Genomic DNA, 15,322 nt, shown 5'->3' with positions numbered 1-15,322 from the left:
CATTCCTGCTGGAAATAATCAGAACAACTTTGGTGCTTCTCTCTCTCTCTCTCAGCAGAGACCGAAAGCAAAGCCTCCAGCCTAATCAGACAGCCACAAGGTAAATCTAAAATGAATTACACCAGCCGCTCAGCCCAGCAAGCTGGAGGAAGGGAGCAAGTGTTACACAAGGATCTGGAAAAACAAAAACATAACACAAAAAAACCCCCACCACCAAGAAACACCTCCCCACATAATATAAACACATTATGGAAACTGATTCTGTCTATGGAAAGATCGGAAAGAAAACATATACATATACAAATACATATATACATATACATACACACGCACACACTTAAAAGGAGAGAAGGAGGGGGAGGATTAACCAAGTTCATTAAACAGATCTCTCTTTGTCTAATCTTTTAAGGCTTATGATGTGATCAGACAGGCAGGGAGAGAAAGAGACTAGGAGAGAGAGAAACTAGGAGAGAGAGAGAGAGAGAGAGAGAGAGAGAGAGAGAGAGAGACTAGGAGAGAGAGAGAGAAAGATATATATTAGGAGAGAGTGAGATTGGCAGAGAGACAGAGAAAGAGAGAGAGGGGAGAGAGAAAGAGATACAGTATATTAGGAGAGAGAGAGAGACGGGGATAAAGAGAGAGAGAGAGAGAGGAGAAACAAGCAGAGAGAGAAAAAGATATATTAGGAGAGAGAGAGAGACTAGCAGAGAAAGAGAGAGAGAGGAGAAACAAGCAGAGAGAGAAAAAGAGAGAGAAAAAGAGATATTAGGAGAGAGGGAGACTAGCAGAGAAAGAGAGAGAGACTAGACTAGGAGAGAAATATATTAGAAGAGAGAGGGGGAGGGAGAGAGAGGAAGAGAGAGAGATTAAGAGAGAGAGACTAGCAGAGAGGGAGAGAGGAGAGAAAAAGAGAGAGAGAAAGAAATATATTAGGAGACAGACTAGCAGAGGAAGAGAGAGAGGAGAGAGAAAGAGATATATTAGGAGAGAGAAAGAGAAAGAAAAAAAAGAGACAGGGAGGGAGGAAGAGAGAGAGAAAGAGAGAGGAGAGAGAAACAAGCAGAGAGAGAGGAGAGAGAAAGAGCGAGATATATTAGAAGAGAGAGGAGTGAAAGAAAGATAAAGGGACGGGGGGGGAGAGAGAGAAAGACAGAAATATAAGGAGAGAGAGAGAAAGAAAGAAAGAAACAGACAGGGAGAGAGAGAAAGAAAGAAAGAGAGAGATAAGGAGAGAAAGAAGAGACAGGGAGGGAGAGAGAGAAAGAAAGACTGGAGAGAGAGAAAGATATATATATATAAGGAGAGAGAGAAAGAAAGAGAGAGAGAGAGAGAGAGAAAGATAGATAGATAGATAGAGATACTAAGAGAGGGAGGGAAGGAGAGAGAGACTCTCTCTCTCTCTTTCTCTCTCTCACGCACACACACACTCTCACACACGAGAGATTAGCCCGGGGAGACGACTCTGCGTGCGTGAGAAAGCAAAAGAAGAGGGAACAACCCCCAAAACAACCCCACCCCTCCCGAAGACAACCCCCCTCCCCAGATCTCCCGGATCCACCGTTGCAGCCTGGCAGCAGCCTCGCTCCGTTTCCTGCAGCGCAACCGAAGCCAGACCTGTGCGCGCGTTCCAGGGTGTGTGTGTGCGTTGGTGTTGCGCCAGCCTGCCTGCCAGGCGTCCAGAAGAAAGCGGAGGGCGCCCGTCTTCGGAGGATTACGGCGCCGCGGCGGAGGGCTGGATCCTGGTGCCTGCGGATGAATGAAACGGGGCGAACCTCGCCGGTATAAAAAGCCCGACGTCGCAGCCCGAGAGGAGAAGGCGGCGAAGAAAGGCTTTGCTGGGGTCCCGACTTCCCAGGTGTGGAGCGGAGTTTGGAGTAAGTACAGTTTTCCTACTTTTCCAAGGGAAATGGGGTTTGGAGCATCCTTGGGAGTTGGGACCACTCTTAGCTCTGCCCCCCCCCGTCCCTTTATTTATTTATTTGTTTGTTTTGTCCAATACACAATAATACACAATGAGGGTTATAGAGAGTATAATCAGGTAGAACGTAATTAAAGGGAGAATAGAGGAGAAAATAAAGGAGTAAAATATAACTATGAGAGAATAGCAGAAAAAGATAAAGGGATAGAAGAGAAGATATATAGATGACTGTAACTTTATTATTATTATTATTTATTAGATTTGTATGCCGCCCCTCTCCGCAGACTCGGATGCAAACTTGTTGCTTGCATCCTAAGATTTTTATTAATATTGATAGTTTCTTCATTGCTTATTTGACCCCTATGACAATCATTAAGTGTTATACCACATGATCCTTGACAAAGGTCTCTTTTCTTTTATGTACGCTGAGAGCATCTGCACCAAGACAAATTCCTTGTGTGTCCAATCACACTTGGTCAATAAAAAATTCTATTCTATTCTATTCTGTTCTATTTCTATTCTATTCTATTCTATTCTATATATCTATAGAATAGAATAGAAATAGAACAGAATAGAATAGAATAGAATTTTAAAAGATATGGGAGAGACTATACGACAGGGGACAGTAGGCACTCTGGTGCATTTATGTACGCCCCTTACTGACCTCTTAGGAACTTGGTGAGGTCAACCATGGATAGTCTAAGGGTAAAGTGTTGGGGGTTAGTGGATGATACTACAGAGTCCGGTAGTGAGTTCCACGCTTCAACAACTCGATGACTAAAGTCGCATTTTTTACAGTCAAGTTTGGAGCGGTTAATATTAAGCTTGAATCTGTTGTGTGCTCTTGTGTTGTTGTGGTTGAAGCTGAAGTAGTCGTTGACAGGCAGGACGTTGCAGCATATGATCTTGTGGGCAATACTTAGATCATGTTTGATGTGTCGTAGTTCTAAGCTTTCTAGACCCAGGATTGTAAGTCTAGTGTCGTAGGGTGTTCCGTTTTGCAATGGATTTATTGGTCTGATCTAGCCCTCCGGTATTGGGTCGCACCCCGGGGACCCTCTCGAGAGGGCTCAGCCATCGCAACCCTGGGATCCAAATTGTTTCTTAAAAGTTCAACCAGGGCTCGATTGTTTTCCCCAACGCAAAAAGGCAAGCAGGGCTGCTCAGCTTTGTTTCAACAAGTTCCCAGCGGTGAAATCTCTGGGGCTTTTGAGTAGACACAGAGAGCAGAAGGACAGACTGCAACCTGCCACCCTTCTTTGCTCAGCTTTATTCTGGGGGTTTCCCCCTTACACACACCCTTAAGTAGCAGAGTTGTTGCTACAGTCATTGGTATCCAAGAGAAAACAACCCTTTCTCTTTGGGGAGAAGGGGGAGAGAGAGAGAGGGAGAGGGAGAGAGAGAGAGGGGCTAACCAACCAACAGAAAGGATACTAGCAGAGAGAAAAGATACTAACAGAGTGGAAAAAGAGAGAGACTAGCAGACAGAAACGAGAGAGAGAGAGACTAGCAGAGAGAAAGACTAGCAGAGAGAAAGAATGAGACGAGGAAAGAAAGAGAGAGGTTGGCAGAGAGAAAGAAAGAGACTAGTAAAGAGAGAGATTGGCAGAGAGAAAAGATACTTAGCAGACAAGATCCCAGAGAGAAAGAAAGAGACTAGCAGAGAGAGGGAGGGAGACTAGTAGAGAAAGAAAGAAAGACACTAGGAGAGAGAGAAAAGATAATAGCAGAGAGAAAGAAAGAGACTAGTAAAGAGAGAGATTGGCAGAGAGAAAAGATACTTAGCAGACAAGATACTACCAGAGAGAAAGAAAGAGACTAGCAGAGAGAGGGAGGGAGACTAGTAGAAAAAGAAAGAAAGACACTAGGAGAGAGAGAAAAGATACTAGCAGAGAGAAAGAAAGGGAGAGACTAGGAGAGAGAGAGACTAACGAACAGAAAAGATACTACAGTAGCAGAGAGAAAAGATACTAGCAGAGAGGGAGTGATAAGCAGAGAGAGAGACTAGCAGAAGGAAAGACTAGGAGAGAGAGAGGCTAACAAAGAAAAAGATACTAGCAGATAAGATACTAGCAGAGAGAAAGAGCGAGAGTCTAGTAGAGAAAGAAATAAACTAGGAGAGAGAGAGAAAAGATACTAGCAGAGAGAAAGAAAGAGAATAGCAGAGAGAGGGAGAGAGAGACTAGCAGAGAGAAGGAGGGGGAGACTAGCAGAAAGAAAAAGAGAGAGACTAGTAGAGAAAGAAAGAGACTATGAGAGAGAAAGAAAATATACTAGCATAAAGAAAGAAAGAGACTAGCTGAGAGAGAGAGAGAGAGAGAAAAGACTAGCAGAGAAAGAGAGACTAGCAGAGAGGGAGAGGGAGAGAGACTAGTAGAGGAAGACAGAGTAGCAGAGAGAGAGAGAAAAGATACTAGTAGAGAGAAAGAGACCAGGAGAGAGAGAGAGAGATAAAGAGCCAAATAATCATGTTTTTTTTAAGTTGTAAGGATGGAAAAGGAAAGGGATTATGAAATAAGACCGAGAAACTGAGATTTGGAAGCTGGGCAGTTGTTTTTTAAAAAAATTGTTTTGACTTTTAAACTGCAGTTTTTGATTTGGTGAAATTCAACCCCTCAGGATAAGACTTCTGCTGTGTCATTTGACCACTGCCAAAAAGGCAATCAGAGGTGATATGTGCGCAGGTAGCAGATTTGCTGTCAATAGTTCTTTTCCAACAGGTAAATGTACAGTTTGGGCCAAATTCTGGTGGTATCTTTTTTTTTTAAAGAATAAATCCTGGGTGTAGTTTGGAGACTATTATTGGGTTTCCCCAGAGATGCAGGAAACCTTCTGATTTTTTCTTCAGTTCCAGGTGATTTATTTATTTATTTATTTTATTTATTTATTTTGTCCAATACACAATGAGGGTTTTAGTGGGTATATATCTATATACACATAGAAAAATACACGATGAAGGTTATAGAGGAGATACTCATAGTAAAATATATCTAAGAAATAATAGAAAAGAAGGTATAGGAATAGAACATATCAATGAAAGAATAGAAGAAGAGATATAGGAATAGAAGAAAGGTATAGGAGATATAGTTTACCTGTATGCAGGAAGGATCTTCCTTCTATCTTCCACTATGCTGATAAATTATTTTAGTTGAAGCTGTTTCTAGTTAAAAGGAGAATGTTTCCTTGCTAACCTAGTATCATCAATCACAATGGGGAACAATTTGTATCACAATTTCTGTTGAGTTTGATTTTCGAGCTTTTTTATAGTTAAGTAGGGATGCTGGTTTCAGAATTGTAGTTAGTTTTCTTCTACCACATCAAGTTTTTTCTCTACACCTTATATACTGCTCAAAAAAAATAAAGGGAACACTCAAAGAACCCATCCTAGATCTGAATGAATGAAATATTCTCATTGAATACTTTGTTCTGTACAAAGTCGAAGGTGCACAACAGCAGGTAAAATTGATTGTCAATTAGTGTTGCTTCCTAATTGGACAGTTTGATTTCACAGAAGTTTGATTTACTTGGAGTTATATAGAAACATAGAAACATAGAAGTCTGACGGCAGAAAAAGACCTCATGGTCCATTTAGTCTGCCCTTATACTATTTCCTGTATTTTATCTTAGGATGGATATATGTTTATCCCAGGCATGTTTAAATTCAGTTCCTGTGGATGTATCTACCACGTCTGCTGGAAGTTTGTTCCAAGGATCTACTACGCTTTCAGTAAAATAATATTTTCTCATGTTGCTTTTGATCTTTCCCCCAACTAACTTCAGATTGTGTCCCCTTGTTCTTGTGTTCACTTTCCTATTAAAAACACTTCCCTCCTGGACCTTATTTAATCCTTTAACGTATTTGAATGTTTCGATCATGTCCCCCCTTTTCCTTCTGTCCTCCAGACTATACAGATTGAGTTCATGAGGTCTTTCCTGATAGTTTATGCTTAAGACCTTCCACTATTTTTGGAGTCCGTCTTTGGACCCGTTCAATTTTGTCAATATCTTTTTGTAGGTAAGTTCTCCAGAACTGAACACAGTATTCCAAATGTGGTCTCACCAGCGCTCTATACAGCGAGATCATAATATCCCTCTTCCTGCTTGTTATACATCTAGCTATGCAGCCAAGCATTCTACTTGCTTTCCCTACCGCCTGACTGCACTCTTCACCCATATTGTGTTGTTTAAGTGTTCCCTTTATTTTTTTGAGCAGTGTATATATATAAAATATAGTTAATTAGGCAACAAGAGCATCAAATTGCATTTTTTTACATAGCCATCTTGCCAACTTCCCTGAAAATCTTGTTGCAGTCAGTGATGAGCAGGGTGAGCGATTCCACCAAGATTTGAAGTTCGTAGAGACACGGTATCAAGGCAGATGGGATGTACATATAGAAACATAGAAGCATAGAAGTCTGACGGCAGAAAAAAAACCTCATGATCCATCTAGTCTGCCCTTATACTATTTTCTGTATTCTATCTTAGGATGGATATATGTTTATCCCAGGCATGTTTAAATTCAGTTCCTGTGGATTTATCTACCACATCTGCTGGAAGTTTGTTCCAAGGATCTACTCTTTCAGTAAAATAATATTTTCTCATGTTGCTTTTGATCTTTCCCCCAACTAACTTCAGATTGTGTCCCCTTGTTCTTGTGTTCACTTTCATATGATGGCTGACTATTGTTGGAGCATCAAACGAGAATGTCCACAGATTAAACACTCTAGAAAAAGCTATAAGCGAAAATGTTTACCTTAATATGTATAATTAGCGTTAGATAAAAAACAACTATTTGCATGAACACAATTTAACTTGCAGTAACTATTATAGCCTTGGTATGAATAAAATTATTCTTTGTAAACATAGAAACATACAAGATTGACGGCAGAAAAAGACCTCATGGTCCATCTGGTTTGCCCTTATACTATTTCCTGTATTTTATCTTTGGATGGATATATGTTTATCCCGGGCATGTTTAAATTCAGTGACTGTGGATTTACCAACCACGTCTGCTTGAAGTTTGTTTCAAGCATCTACTACTCTTTCAGTAAAATAATATTTTCTCACGTTACTTCTAATCTTTTCCCCAAATATAAACAGTATACTGTATTTGGTAAGTTTTTACTTTACTTTATATGCACACTTTGTATGACCTTTGAGGGTATCCTGTAGCTTAAAAAGTTGACGTGATAAGACAAAAACTGTGGTTATTTTTGGATCCAGAGGCCAAACGTTAGTTGAAAACAAGCCACGGATTTAAGACAATGAAATTGCTGTTCCCCAATGTTATGAACCACATTCTCAGGGTGGTTTTTCCAGCTTTGAACCTGGATCCTCTGGCTCAGACACTTTCTTAATCCTAGGATTATATGTTTGGCTATGTTCAAGAGAGGTTTCAGTCTCAACACCATCATTGGAGTTGGAATGGACCTTTGGAGGTCTTCTAATCCAAACCTCGGCTCAAGCAGGAGACAGGTAGTGGGTTCCATTTACTTTTGCCACTGATTTGGGAATGGGAGCGCATGCACCCAATGCTTCTGCCCATGCACAGAGCATTTTGGATGACGTTCAGGTGGGTGGGCGGAGCCTGTTGTTGCTGCTACCAGTTCGTTGAACTGATGCAAACTGGTAGCAATCCACCACTGCAGGAGATGCTACACCAGTGGTGGCAAACCTTTAAAAATATAGAAACATAGAAGATTGATGGCTGACTAGAAAAAGGTATAAGACAATTTTTTTACCTTAATATGTATAATTAGCATTAGATAAAAAAACTATTTGTATGAACACAATTTAACTTGCAGTAACTATTATAGCCTTTGTATGAATAAAATTATTCTTTGTAAACATAGAAACATAGAAGATTGACGGCAGAAAAAGACCTCCTGGTCCATCTAGTCTGCCCTTATACTATTTCCTGTATTTTATCTTAGGAGGGATATATGTTTATCCCAGGCAGGTTTAAATTCAGTTCCTGTGGATTCACCAACCACGTCTGCTGGAAGTTTGTTCCAAGGATCTACTACTCTTTCAGTAAAATAATATTTTCTCATATTGCTTTTCCCCAACTAACCTCAGATTGTGTCCACTTGTTCTTGTGTTCACTTTCCTATTAAAAACTCTTCCCTCCTGAACCTTATTTAACCCTTTAACATATTTAAATGTTTCGATCATGTCCCCCATTTCCCTTCTGTCCTCCAGACTATGCAGATTGAGTTCATTAAGTCTTTCCTGATAAGTTTGATGATTAAGACCTTCCACCATTTTTGTAGCTGCCCCCAAGCATGCGCGCAATCCCCTGGATCCCCACGCATGCCCACAGGCCTCACTGAAGCCTGGGACGTGAAAAAACCAGGCCAACGGGCAAACCGGAAGTTCAGAAAAACTGACTTCCGGTTTGCTCTTGTGCTGTTTTTTGCACTCCGGGGCTTCAGGAAACTTCATAGAATCATAGAGTCATAGAATCATAGAGTTGGAAGGGACCTCAAGGGTCGAGTCCAACCCCCTGCTCAATGCAGGATACATTAAACCATCCCAGAAAGAGGACTGTCCAGTCTTTGTTTGAAGACCTCCAGTGAAGGCGAGCCCACCAGTTCCTGTGGCAAACTGTTCCACCGGTTTATCACCCTTAGGCTTTGCCTGTACTTACACAGATTAGCGTTTTTAGGGTTGTGTTGTTACGTTTCCTTGTTGGCTAACATTCAGAATCCGGCTGGATAATGTTGTGGATTAATTTATTTTCGTTTTTGGAACATTGTTGTGAGGGAAGTGACTTCATGGAAAGGTGGCAGTGGAAGTCATACAATCATAGAATCACAGAATCACAGAATCATAGAATCATAGAGTCATAGAGTCATAGAGTCACAGAGTCACAGAGTCACAGAATCATAGAATCATAGAATCATAGAGTCATAGAATCATAGAATCATAGAGTCATAGAGTCATAGAGTCATAGAGTCATAGAGTCACAGAATCACAGAATCACAGAGTCACAGAGTCATAGAGTCACAGAATCACAGAATCACAGAATCATAGAATCATAGAGTTGGAAAGGACCTCCAGAGTCATCGGGTCCAACCCCCTGCTCAATGCTGGATTCATCAAACCATCCCAGAAAGATGACTGTCCAGTCTCTGTTTGAAGACCTCCAGTGAAGGCGAGGCCACCACCTCCTGTGGCAAGCTGTTCCACCAGTTTATCACCCTTACTGTTAGAAAGTTTGTTCTGATATCTCATCTAGATCTACTCCTTTGCAGTTTCACTCCATTGTTTCTAGTCCTTCCATGTGCTAATGAGAACAAGGCTGGTCCCTCTGCTCTGTGACAGCCCTTCAGATATTTGTAGACAGTTATCAAGTCTCCTCTCAGTCTTCTCCTTTGCAGACTAAACCTCCCTAGATCCTTTAACTGTTCCTCATAGAACATGGTTTCCAGACCACTCACCCTCCTTGAACCCTCCGGAGTGCAAAAAACACCACAACGGGCAAACCGGAAGTGCATTTTCCAAACTTCTGGTTTGTCCCTTGGGTGTTTTTTTTCCCCACCATGGGACTTCAGGGAAGCTACTCCTCCAGAGTTCAAACATTAAATCTAGAAAATTTACAACTATGTCGTCTCCAAACTAATTTAACTGTTGTTCATAAAATCATGCATCATAATGTACTTCACCTTTAACAATAACAACACAAGAGCACGTAATAGATACAAACTGAATGTAAATTGCTCCAACCTTGACTGCAGAAAATACGATTTCAGCAATAGAGCTGTCACCGCCTGGAACTCATTACCTTGACTCTGTTGTTGCTTCCCCCAACCCCAAAATCTTCAACCTTACATTATCTACAATCGACCTCTCCCCTTTTCTAAGAGGTCTGTAAGCGGTGTGCATAAGTGCACTTATGTGCCTAATGTCCCTGTCCTACTGTCTTATTATCCTTTCTATTACTACATTCTACTTATGTTATGTTACTTTAATATGTACTATAATACAGTGGTTTCTCTACTTAAGAATGCCTCTACTTGAACTTTTCTAGATAAGAACCAGGTGTTCAAGATTATTTTGCCTCTACTTAAGAACCATTTTCTACTTAAGAACCGAAGCCTGGAAAAATTTCCCAGGAAATTTGAGAGCTGCACAAAGGCCAGGCCAGTTTCCTGCCATTCCCCCTTTAATTCCAGCCATCTTGGGCTTTTCTGGGCTGCCAGAGGAGCCTTTTGGTGGCGCTCCCCCTGTTCTTCCTACCCCTCATCTCACCCAAATTCCGAGCTTTTATTTCTTTCCTAATGGTTTGCATGCATTATTTGCTTTTACATTGATTCCTATGGGAAAAATTGCTTCTACTTACAAACTTTTTCTTCTTAAGAATCTGGTCACGGAACAAATTAAGTTCTTAAGTAGAGGTACCACTGTACTATACTTGTTTGACAAATGAATGAATGAATGAATGAATGAATAAATAAATAAGAATAAAGCTTCCCTGAAGCAACCAGAGGGCGAAGCGGCCTTTCTCAAGGCCGAAAGTCAGCTGGCAAACACTCGAGTTGACATAGAGCAACGTCTCACAGGCCTTTTAAATGGCTCTGCGTGCCACCTGTGGCACGGATGCCATAGGTTCGCCATCACCGCCCTATACCATTTCAAACTGATGAATGCCCAGTCTCTTCTTAAAAGCCTCCAGTAACGGAGCGCTCACAACTTCGGAAGGCAACCTCTGTTCCAGTGGCTGCCTCTAGAATTTATTGGGGCTCCATCCATCATTGTTCTCACTGTCAGGAAATCTCCTTAGTTCTACATCAGTGATGGGAAACCTTTTTTTGTTTGCTTGTTTGTGTGCCAAAAATATAACATCTTAAAAACTTCCAGTGTTGGAGAATTCACAACCTCTGGAGGCAAGCGGTTCCGGGGATTAATTGTTCTCACTGTCAGGAAATTTCTCCTTAGTTCTAAGTTTCTCCTGTCCTTGTTTTGTTTCCATCCATTGCTTCTTGTTCTACCCTCAGGTGCTTTGGAGAATAGCTTGACTCCCTCTTCTTTGTGGCAACCCCTGAGATACTGGAAGACTGCTATCGTGTCTCCCCTGGTCCTTCTTTTTATTAGACTAGACATACCCAATTCCCACAACCGTTCTTTGTATGTTTCAGTCCCCAGACCCCTTAATCATCTTCATTACTCTTCTCTGTACTTTTTCTAGAATCCCAACATCTTTTTTATATATATATTTGGAAGCCAAAACTGGATGCGGTAGTCCCAGTATGGTCTTATCAAGGCATTATAAAGTAGAAAATCAAAAGCTCTACATTCCAGGGTCAATCTCTGATCCCTTAATTCTGTCCTCTCTCTCTCTCTCTCAACTAGTCTTTATTTTTATTTTATTTTTTACAAACATATTGATGCGTGAACAACGCGGCACCCGAGTGTCTTACATTTTAGTACAAATAAAATAATATCATGTTTACTACAGTTGACAACTTATATCATTCTGGTAATAGTACACATTTTTTGTTCAATTATAACCTTTCATTATTTAGTTATTCAATATTTCAACATGTTATTTTTATGCCGATCGCCATATTCCAAGTGTCATTCCTTTGACTACAAATAACATATTAATAATCATATTTGTTACACTTAACAGACTGATAGGGTTCTAATAGCAATGCACCTGTTTATGTTAAATTATAATCTTCCATTATTTAACTACTCAGAATTTCAGTAGGTTCTTTTTATGCCAAACACCATATTTTGAGTGTCATTCCTTTGACTACAAATAAAATATTAATAATCATACTTGTTACACTTAACAGACTGATGTGGTTCTAATAGCAATGAACATGTTTATGTTAAATTATAATCTTCCATTATTTAACTACTCAGTATTTCAGTAGGTTATTTTTGTGCCAAATGCTATATTTTGAGTGTCATTCCTTTGACTACAAATAAAATATTAATAATCGTATTTGTTACACTTAACAGACTGATAGAAACATAGAAACATAGAAGTCTAATGGCAGAAAAAGACCTCATGGTCCATCTAGTCTGCCCTTATACTATTTTCTGTATTTTATCTTAGGATGGATATATGTTTATCCCAGGCATGTTTAAATTCAGTTACTGTGGATTTACCTACCACGTCTGCTGGAAGTTTGTTCCAAGGATCTACTACTCTTTTAGTAAAATAATATTTTCTCATGTTGCTTTTGATCTTTCCCCCAGCTAACTTCAGATTGTGTCCCTTTGTTCTTGTGTTCACTTTCCTATTAAAGACACTTCCCTCCTGGACCTTATTTAAACCTTCACATATTTAAATGTTTCGATCATGTCCCCCCTTTTCCTTCTGTCCTCCAGACTATACAGATTGAGTTCATTAAGTCTTTCCTGATACGTTTTATGCTTAAGACCTTCCACCATTCTTGTAGCCTGTCTTTGGACACGTTCAATTTTGTCAATATCTTTTTGTAGGTGAGGTCTCCAGAACTGAACACAGTATTCCAAATATGGTCTCACCAGCACTCTATATAGCGGGATCATAATCTCCCTCTTCCTGCTTGTTATACCTCTAGCTATGCAGCCAAGCATCCTACTTGCTTTCCCTACCACCTGACTGCACTGTGCACCCATTTTGAGACTGTCGGAAATCACGACCCTTAAATCCTTCTCTTCTGAAGTTTTTGCTAACACAGAACTGCCAATACAATACTCAGATTGAGGATTCCTTTTCCCCAAGTGCATGTGGTTCTAATAATAATGCACATGTTTATGTTAAGTTATAACCTTCCATTATTTAGTATTTCAGTACGTTATTTTTACACCAATCACCATATTGTTCGAACATTCTTAATGCCACCATCCTTTGAGTTCTGATTTCCCTTCTTATGGTTACTTCACCTTATTATATAAAGATGTGTATTCCATTCTCATCTGTCGCTTCTCATGACATGGGAAGATACCCAATCCATTATCTGACAGGCTGTGAATGATCTCAGAACCTTTACCAGCAGGCAATCTTTGTAATTAGGGTTCTTATTTTAGATAAATGCATATGGACTTTGATAAACAAATAAATAAATGGCCACAGAAAGCTGACTCTCTGAGTCATACCATTTTCCTGGTTCAGTTTTCCTCCAGATTCAAACGCCTGCGTCAAAGTTTTTTATTTTTATTTATTTATTTTTATTTATTTATTTTGTCCAATACACAATGAGGGTTTTAGTGGGTATATATATTATATACACATAGTAAAATGCATGATGAAGGTTATAGAGGAGATACTCATAGTAAAATATATCTAAGAAAGAATAGAAAAGAAGATATAGTAATAGAACATATCAATGAAAGAATAGAAGAAGAGATATAGGAATAGAAGAAAGGTATAGGAGATATAGGAGAGCAATAGGACAGGGGATGGAAGGCGCTCTAGTGCACTTGTACTCGCCCCTTGCTGACCTCTTAGGAATCTGGATAGGTCAACTGTGGATAGTCTAAGGATTAAATGTTGGGGGTTTGGGGATGACACTATGGAGTCCGGTAATGAGTTCCACGCTTTGACAACTCGGTTACTGAAGTCATATTTTTTACAGTCAAGTTTGGAGCGGTTAATATTAAGTTTAAATCTGTTGTGTGCTCTTGTGTTGTTTTGGTTGAAGCTGAAGTAGTCGCCGACAGGCAGGACGTTGCAGCATATGATCTTGTGGGCAATACTAAGATCTTGTTTAAGGCGTTCTAAGCTTTCTAGGCCCAGGATTGAAAGTCTAGTCTCATAGGGTATTCTGTTTTGAGTGGAGGAGTGAAGGGCTCTTCTGGTGAAGTATCTTTGGACATTTTCAAGGGTGTTGATGTCCGAGATGCGATATGGGTTCCAAACGGATGAGCTGTATTCGAGGATGGGTCTGGCAAAAGTTTTGTAAGCTCTGGTGAGTAGCGTGAGATTGCCAGAGCAGAAGCTACGTAGGATTAGATTTACAACTCTTGAAGCCTTCTTGGCTATATTGTTGCATTGGGCTTTGGCACTTAAATCTTTTGTTATTAGTATACCGAGGTCTTTAAGTTCCCTGAAGCTTCCATTTTGGGCTCTGACTTTTGTTATTCTTGCCTCTCTTGTCACTCAAGCCATACCTGAAAGCAAGGATGAGCTCACTGTTTGCACTGCAAGAGAAGTACAGATCTCAGGTTTTTGAAAAGGCTTGATTTAAAGCAAGGGCAGAGTTCGGTTTAACCAGAAGAAACATAGAAACATAGAAGACTGACGGCAGAAAAAGACCTCATGGTCCATCTAGTCTGCCCTTATACTATTTCCTGTATTTTATCTCACAATGGATATATGTTTATCCCAGGCATGTTTAAATTCAGTTACTGTGGATTTACCAACCACGTCTGCTGGAAGTTTGTTCCAAGGATCTACTACTCTTTCAGTGAAATAATATTTTCTCACGTTGCTTTTGATCCAACCAACTTCAGATTGTGTCCCCTTGTTCTTGTGTTCACTTTCCTATTAAAAACACTTCCCTCCTGAACCTTATTTAACCCTTTAACATCTTTAAATGTTTCGATCATGTCGCCCCTTTTCCTTCTGTCCTCCAGACTATACAGATTGAGTTCATGAAGTCTTTCCTGATACGTTTTATGCTTAAGACCTTCCACCATTCTTGTAGCCCGTCTTTGGACCCGTTCAATTTTATCCATATCTTTTTGTAGGTGAGGTCTCCAGAACTGTACACAGTACAAATGGGGTCTCACCAGCGCTCTATATAAGGGGATCACAATCTCCCTCTTCCTGCTTGTTATACCTCTAGCTATGCAGCCAAGCATCCTACTTGCTTTTTCTAAACAAAGAAAAACAAAGAACAGAATAACAAGAGTTGCAAAGGACCTTAGAATTCTTCTAGTCCAACCAGCTTCTTTGTGGCAACCCCTGAGATACTGGAAGGCTGCTATCATGTCTCCCCTGGTCCTTCTTTTCATTCAACTAGCCGTGCCCAGTTCCTGCAACCGTTCTTCATATGTTTTAGCCTCCAGTCCCCTAATCATCTTTGTTGCTCTTCTCTGCACTCTTTCTAGAGTCTCAACGTCCTTTTTGCATCGTGGCAACCAAAACTGAATGCAGTATTCCAAGTGTGGCCTTATAAGGTGGCATTAACGCTTTTCTCCTTGGTTCTAGGTTGCTCCTCTGTTTGATTAGTCTCCTTTCGTGCTTTGGTTGAAGGTGGACATCTTTTTTTCCTTTATGGATACCCCCTATAAAGTATTTTTTTCAGCTGTGTCCTTCTTGAGGTAGCACCCTTCACCACCCAGCAGCAAGTGAAAGGCTGCGTTAGGCAGACCGAAAACAGCTCTAGAACAGATCTCTCAGTCTTGTAAGAGCCTTGGGGTATTTAACAACGCAATGTAATTCCTGCTGCTGTTGATAGG

The 15,322-nt window shown here is 40.3% G+C and overlaps 1 protein-coding gene across 1 annotated transcript in view; it reads left to right on the top strand.

Annotated features, from left to right (window-relative positions):
* The first annotated feature begins 1,391 nt into the window (after positions 1 to 1,391).
* C2CD4C (C2 calcium dependent domain containing 4C) overlaps positions 1,392 to 15,322 on the top strand; it is a 43,720-nt gene continuing 29,789 nt past the window's right edge. Inside the window, exon 1 of the mRNA XM_070744946.1 lies at positions 1,392 to 1,874. The gene's annotated coding sequence lies outside the window, so the exon portion shown is untranslated. The remainder of the gene's footprint in view (positions 1,875 to 15,322) is intronic.

Source organism: Erythrolamprus reginae, chromosome 1 (genome assembly GCF_031021105.1).
Source record: "Erythrolamprus reginae isolate rEryReg1 chromosome 1, rEryReg1.hap1, whole genome shotgun sequence".
NCBI classification, from domain to species: domain Eukaryota; kingdom Metazoa; phylum Chordata; class Lepidosauria; order Squamata; family Dipsadidae; genus Erythrolamprus; species Erythrolamprus reginae.
This window is presented reverse-complemented; position numbering and strand designations above follow the sequence as displayed.